The 7500-nt window shown below is 45.0% G+C and overlaps 1 protein-coding gene across 1 annotated transcript in view; it reads right to left on the reverse strand.

Moving 5' to 3' along the window:
* LOC135105025 (neuronal acetylcholine receptor subunit alpha-2-like) overlaps positions 1-6704 on the reverse strand; it is a 41197-nt gene extending 34493 nt beyond the window's left edge. The window contains exon 1 of the mRNA XM_064012917.1: positions 6521-6704. The gene's annotated coding sequence lies outside the window, so the exon portion shown is untranslated. The remainder of the gene's footprint in view (positions 1-6520) is intronic.
* Positions 6705-7500: the final 796 nt, after the last annotated feature.

The following is a 7500-nucleotide window of genomic DNA, read 5'->3' on the forward strand; positions in this document are numbered from 1 at the left end:
CTACGGAGAAGAGAGAGATAAGGGATAAATGATGGAAAAGAAAAGAAAAGGAAGGGGAAAAGGAGAAAGAAACGAAGGCAAGGAGGGAGGGAAGTACAGCAAGAAAAATAATAAGAGGGAGAAAAGTAAAAGAACAAAAAAAAAAAAGAAGTGAATAATGCATGGAAAGACAAAAATAAAAGAAAAGGATAGACATAAAAAAGAAGGGTAAATAAGAAGAGACGGAAGATGATAACAACCATTTCTTTATATGGCGAATTGCCTTTTTCCTTTTCCCTATTTTGCAGGACTCTTTTCACCCTTACAGCCACGCCCTCGCCCTCATGGCCACGCCCCTTTACTGCCCACCCTTCAAAACTTTCACTTTCACCCTTAACCCTAACCTCAGCTCACCCTTTAACACCCTGACACTCTTAAAACACTCATTCTTCTCTGCCTCAAGTCACACACCCTTTTTACTCTTTCCAGCTCCTCACAATGATATTCCTGATGCTTACTTACCCCTCCTGACGCTGCCTGGTACTGGCTGATACGCCTCTAAGCTCTTCACTGTACTTCTGATACCTTCTGATACTTTTTATATGGTCCTGATACCTAATCCCTAATTACTGGTACTATTACTCGTTTATCATAACACCTCATACTCTCCAGACCTTGAAACAGTTGCCAGATTCTCCCTGACATCTCTTGACACATTTTCCTAATCCCTGATGTTCTGACTCATCTCTCCTGATACGTTTCAATCTCTCATATGCTTATCAGTCTCTCCTGAAAGCTTCCTGACACTCTCCAATGCTCCTGACACTTTCTAGCATCTACCTGACACCCTGCGACATCTTTCCCTAATACCTGATACCATTCCTAGCATTTCCTGACACCTGTCGCATTCCTGACTGGCATAAAATTCCCCAATCAATTCCTGACGTCTGACACTTTCTTCCATCCTGACACATTAATTACTGACACTTACTGACATTCCCTGATACTTGCTGCCACTTTCCTAACATGTCTCCCGATACCTCCTGACGTCTCCTGGTACTCGTTGACACTTTCCTGACACGTCCCCTGATACCGCCAGACACCTGCTGACGGGTCCCGATACCTCCTGACGCTACACCGCAAGACTGCATCAGATACCCTTTACCAGGTAGAAGCCGAACCAGGAACCTTAAAAACCAGCGGAGTAGTATTTTATTGTTATGCCCTGGGCGGGACACACACACACACACACACACACACACACACACACACACACACACTCTCTCTCTCTCTCTCTCTCTCTCTCTCTCTCTCTTGGCCGTGAGAAGCTCAAAAGAAGAATGGCATGCATTTTTTTTGTGCCGTGTGTGTTTTGTCTGTGTGTGTGTGTTTTGTCTGTCTGTGTGTGTGTGTGTGTGTGTGTGTGTGTGTGTGTGTGTGTGTGTGTGTGTGTGTGTGTGTTGTGTGTGTGTGGCTCGTTGCTAGCTTGTTGGTCTTGTTGCAAGGACAAAAGAGAGAAAGCAAGGAATCAAGCAAGGAAGGAAGGAAAAAAGGGAGAAAGAAGGGGAAGAAGGAAGGAATGGCAAGAAAGAGAAATATAAAAATGATAATAAACACAGTTAAGTATAATAAGAAAAAGTACCACACCCTCAAAAAAAAAAAAAAGAAAACGGAAAAGATCGAGCATAAGAATTTTTAGAGTGATATATAATGAAGTTAATGAAAGTAGCAATTGTTGGAGATTGGAACGAAGCGAACTGGAAAGAGGTTGTAGATGTGAATGAAATTACGGATCGGAATGATTGTAGGCTGGAGTTGTTGTTGACTGGAATGAAGTTGTTAGACTGGAATTGTTGTAGTTTGGAAGGCTGCAGGTTGAAATGAAGTTGTAGATTGAAATTGCTACAGACTGGAAGTACTGTAGATTGAAATTGTTGTACTCGTGGATTGGAACTGATGTAGACTGCAATTGTTGTAGATTGGAATTGTTGTAGAATGGAAATGTTGTAGATTGGAATTGTTGTAGAATGGAAATGTTGTAGACTGGAACTGTTGAAGATTGGAATTGTTGTAGACTGAAACTGTTGAAGATTGGAATTGTTGTAGACTGGAATTGTTGTAGACTGGAACTGTTGTAGATTGGAATTGTTGTAGACTGAAACTGTTGAAGACTGAAGACTGGAATTGTTGTAGATTGTAATTGTTGTAGATTGGAAATGTTGTAAATTAAAACTGTTGTAGATTAAAATTATTGTAGATTGGAACTGTTGTGGACTGGAATTGCTCTAGATTAAAACTGATGCAGAGTGACGCGAGGTTGAAGAGAGCAGCAGTAGTTGTAGCCAAGGCTTTGCTCACCCCAATCACACACCGCCGTCTGTCTTAACATGTGATTCGTACCCACTCGAACCCTCCCAGTACTGGCTCGTGCCTGGCCAATCACATAGCCACGACGTATTGCCAGGCCTGCTCCTATTGGTCAGAGATGCGGGGGGAGAGGGGAAGGCACTCTTGTGATGGCAGGGCACGTCTGTGAAGGGGCGAAAGGGGGGTGAAATGGACGGTGGGGGGCTGTTGGAGGTGTGCATTTAGTGGGGGAAGGGCAGAGCAGAAGCCCTGAGTGTTTTATATAGTGGTGGCGGCGGTGATGGTGATGGTGGTGGTGAATTTAGAAATGATGTCCTCCCTTCCTTCCCTTCCCTCTCTCCCCTTCCACTTCCCTCCCTCCATCTCCCTACTTCTCTTCCTCCCTCCTCCTCCTTCCCTCCCTCCCTCCAGGTAACTTCTTACCTGTCCAACCTGACCGTTTGTCTGATTTCTCTCTCTCTCTCTCTCTCTCTCTCTCTCTCTCTCTCTCTCTCTCTCTCTCTCTCCTCTCTCTACTCTCTGACATACAGGCACAGATTACATCATTTATGCAAACATCACAGCGTGTGTGTGTGTGTGTGTGTGTGTGTGTGTGTGTGTGTGTGTGTGTGCGTGCGTAATCCCAGGCCACGATCTAGGACTTCAGTAATCCGTCCCTGGCGCCGCGGGTGAAAGGGAGGCGAGGGAGAGGAGAGGGAGGGACAGAGGGAGAGGGAGAGAGATAAGATATAGGGCAGGGGCAGAGAGAAGGGAGGGAAGGAAGGAGGGAAGGCGGACGCAAGGAAAATCAGAAATTGGGTGAATGTGTGTGTGTGTGTGTGTGTGTGTGTGTGTGTGTGTGTGTGTGTGTGTGTGTGTTAACAAGAAAATCAACAAAACAAAAAAAAACAGAAGCAACTAGAACGATGATGATGATGATGATGATAATGATGATAACAATAATAATGATAATAATAATAATAATAATAATAATAATAATAATACTAATAATGATAATAATAATAATAGCACCACGGCACATTAGCACACACATAACGCACATACAATACTTTCACACACGAATAACCAATATATAACCCACACACACACACACACACACACACACACACACACACACACACACACACACACACACACACACAGGTGCATCAGGTGGCCTTCCCAATTGCACATGACAAGATCTGCATAATACATTGATTCCTTACCAGCCTCCTCCTCCTCCTCCTCCTCCTCCTCCTCCTCCTCCTCCTCCTCCTCCTCCTCCTCATACTCCTCCTTTTCCTTCTCCTCTGTCCCCGTGATCATTTCTCCTCCTCTTTCTCTTCCTCCTCCTCCTCTGTCCCTCCCTCTCTTCTAACATTCAAGGTCAACGTTAAACCTTCTTAAATCCCACGTCTTCCCTCCTCCTCCTCCTCCTCCTCCTCCTCCTCCTCCTCCTCCGTCTCCTCCTCCTCCTCCATCACACCTCGTACAGGTAATCTTCATAACAATAACAATAATGCGACAGTGATAGGTGAGAGAGAGAGAGAGGAGAGAGAGAGAGAGAGAGAGAGAGGAGAGAGAGAGAGAGAGAGAGAGAGAGAGAGAGAGAGAGAGAGAGAGAGAGAGAGAGAGGCGTAACAAAAGGATGAGAATTAGGTACATGGTCATAGAGGGAACTGATAAATCAACGTTGACAAAAAGGAAGTAGGAAAAGACACAATGCAGCTAAGAATTCAATGTATGCGGACTAGTAATTTACTACTACTGCCACTGCTGTTGTTGTTGCTGCTGCTGCTACTACTACTGCTGCTACTACTATTACTACTACTAATACTACTGCTATTACTACTACTACTACTGCTACTACTGCTACTGCTGCTGCTGCTGCTGCTACTACTACTACTACTACTACTACTACTTCTACTACTACTACTACTACTACTACTACTACTACTACTACTGGTGTTTCTGCTTCTGCAGTTGCTAGACCTGTTTCTTCTACTACTACTGCTACTGCTGCTACTATTACTACTACTGCTGGTGTTGCTGCTTTTGCTGTTGCTGCTGCTGCTAATAATGCTACTGCAATTGTTGCTGCTGATACAACAACAGCAACAACAACAACAACAACAACAACAACAACAACAACAACAACAACAACAACAATAATAACAACAACAACTGCTACTACTACTACTACTACTACTACTACTACCATTACTACTGCTACTACTACTATTACTTCTACTACTACCATTACTACTATACTACTACTACTACTACTACTATTACTACTGCTACTACTACTATTACTGCTGCTCATACTACTACTACATACTTCAGATTCCTACAGAACTCTAACAAAAAGAAGCGTTTTCCAAGACATTTCCAGGACAAATAACCGGTTTTCCTGGAGTACTCTGCGTCCTTTTGTGGACAAAAAAGAATCCCTTGCAATCTGCTTAGACCAAAAGAAGATTACTTTCATTTAGGCAAACTGATTATGACAAATTGCTGTGGTTGCCTTCCCTTACGGCAGCAGCATTGGGGTGTGATATGCTGTGTTACACCCATGAAAACAGACTTGAATGAATCTGGGTATAATTGGTCGTACAGGCTTATTATAGTGGTCATGCTTCAAAATCATGTAGTACAGAGAATTTTACTTAGTGTCGCGCATTGTACGCTGTGTCAGTAATGTAGCGGTGGAGAGACGGGATCTCAGACACGTCACGGCGAAAGGTCACGAGTTTTGTCATTGTTACGGAAAATACAACACCTAGTTTGCTTATTACACAAAGAAATAATGAATAAATAAATAAATACAGAACGAAAGAAAGAAAGAAAACAGATAAAAATAAATGAATAAATAAATAACCATAATAACAATAAAAATGCTAATAAAGAATAAAAAGATGCAACATAGATGAAACTTGATGCACCTCATATGTCGCACCTTCAAACCCCGATCACCAGTCGAAGAATAATGAAAAATAAACCATATGAAAAAAAAAAAAATGGTATATGGTGAAGCTGAGGACACCAACCCCACTTCTGGAAGAGCAGCAGCCACCACTACCACCACCACCGCCATCACCGCTAACACCAGTTGTTGCTAATATAACCACGACCTAAATCCCTGTTATCTGAGCTTGCTGTGGTCACAATCATCCTAATATGTTTTCCCAGATGTCCGTTCTCTCGCGGGGCGCCGCCTACCGCCCTGAATGACCCCGTCACGGACACCCGCTGCAGACACTCGGCGCCTGGCTATTGAATGATTTATTACATGGATATTTTATTTCTTCCATAGTGTTTCAAAGACTTTCCAGGACTGCGGCTGCTGTCCCTATAGCAACAATAACTGCTACGACAATAACGATAGACATTAACAATTTTTATCACTACTACTTTAACTACTATTGATACTGGAACAACAGCAACAACAACAATAACAACAACAACTACTACTACTACTACTGTTACTGCTGCTAAACACACACACACACACACGGAAGCCAACTGTCTTGCTACACCCTCGCAAAGAAATCCAGTTTATTTGAGAGCACATCAATACATGAAAAAAAAAAAATCACACACACACACACACACACACACACACACACACACACACTCACTCACACACACGAGACCGTCTCTCGGCCAGGACTGTTCTGCGTTTACTCAAGGGGAGTAGGAAAAGAATGAGGAGGAGGAAGTTTGCTTCTCACAGAGGTGAGAGAACCGTAAATCACAAGAGAGAGAGAGAGAGAGAGAGAGAGAGAGAGAGAGAGAGAGAGAGAGAGAGAGAGAGAGAGAGAGAGAGAGAGAGAGAGAATGCCACGATAAGACTAGAAGAGAGAGAGCATCACAATTAGACAGTTTAGGAGACTAGAGAAAGTGGTGTGGGTGGGAAGTAGACAGGCAGGGCAGCAGCAGCAGCAGCAGCAGCAGCAGCAGACGCCTTCTCATACAACCCACAACCCGGCTCGCGAAAATGAAAACAAACACGAAACAAAAGACGCGCCAAACAGTGGGGACAGAGACAAACAGACACACGGACACACAGATGTCGATGCAGGGATGTAAAAATAAGCATCAAATTGGACTGACACTATTATACCAACGGAGGGAATTATAAGTACAGTGTTAATAGTGATAATTGTGAGTGAGGCAATGGATTTTAACTCACTCGTAAGTAAAGAGGTGCGGTGGCTTGGCTTGCTGCGCGGACCGATGTTTCTGTAAGGAGATCCACGGGAAACAAAGGGAGGTGAGACCAGGAGATGATCCTTGGACACTCCCACTGACGCTGAGGATTATGAGGGCATCACCTCCTCCCTCCTCCACTGAGCACACTACACTGCCTGACCAACTCTACTATCACTAGTCACCACCACCACCACCGCTACCACCACCACTACCATCCCGACCCTACCCTGTACCCGCCCTCCTCCTCCTCCTGCTCCTCCTCCTCCTCCTACTCCTCCTCCCCTTCTTCACCACCACCACCCTACCCATCCTGCCCCCCACCCCTCCTCCTCCTCCTCCTCCTCCTCCTCCTACTCCCACCACTACTATGCCCATCCTATTCTGCCCACCCATCTCCCTCCTCTTTCTCCTACTCCTCCTCCTCCTCCTCCCCCTCTTCCTCCTCCTGTCCACCACCACAAACACCACATCCCTCCCTGTCTAGGTCCTCCTCCTCCTCCTCCTCCTCCTTCTCCTCCTGTTCTTCTTCGTCATCTTCCTTTTCTTTATCTCCTCTCCTTCCATTACCTCTTCACCCTCTTCCCTTGTCTCCTCTCTCTCCTCCTCCTTCTTCTCCTTCTCCTCCTCCTTCTCCTCCAGCATTCAACACGACCCTCTAAGTTATTATAGTAACGCAAGAAAGTATCGCGATAGCTGGAAAAGTCAGAGAGAGAGAGAGAGAGAGAGAGAGAGAGAGAGAGAGAGAGAGAGAGAGAGAGAGAGAGAGAGAGAGAGATGTACCCATTTTCTCCCTCTTTCCCACTCGTCCAAGTAAGTGTCAGAATGCCTCGTTTTCTCCCCCCTCCCCCTTCCCCTTGATAGATGGGTCGTGGGGAGAAGGGAAGGGGAAGAGGATGGGAGGGAAGGAGGGGGACACACTATAGGCGCGTGGGGAAGGGGAGGAAAGGGAGGGCGATGGGA

This window comes from Scylla paramamosain, chromosome 11 (genome assembly GCF_035594125.1).
Source record: "Scylla paramamosain isolate STU-SP2022 chromosome 11, ASM3559412v1, whole genome shotgun sequence".
NCBI lineage: Eukaryota > Metazoa > Arthropoda > Malacostraca > Decapoda > Portunidae > Scylla > Scylla paramamosain.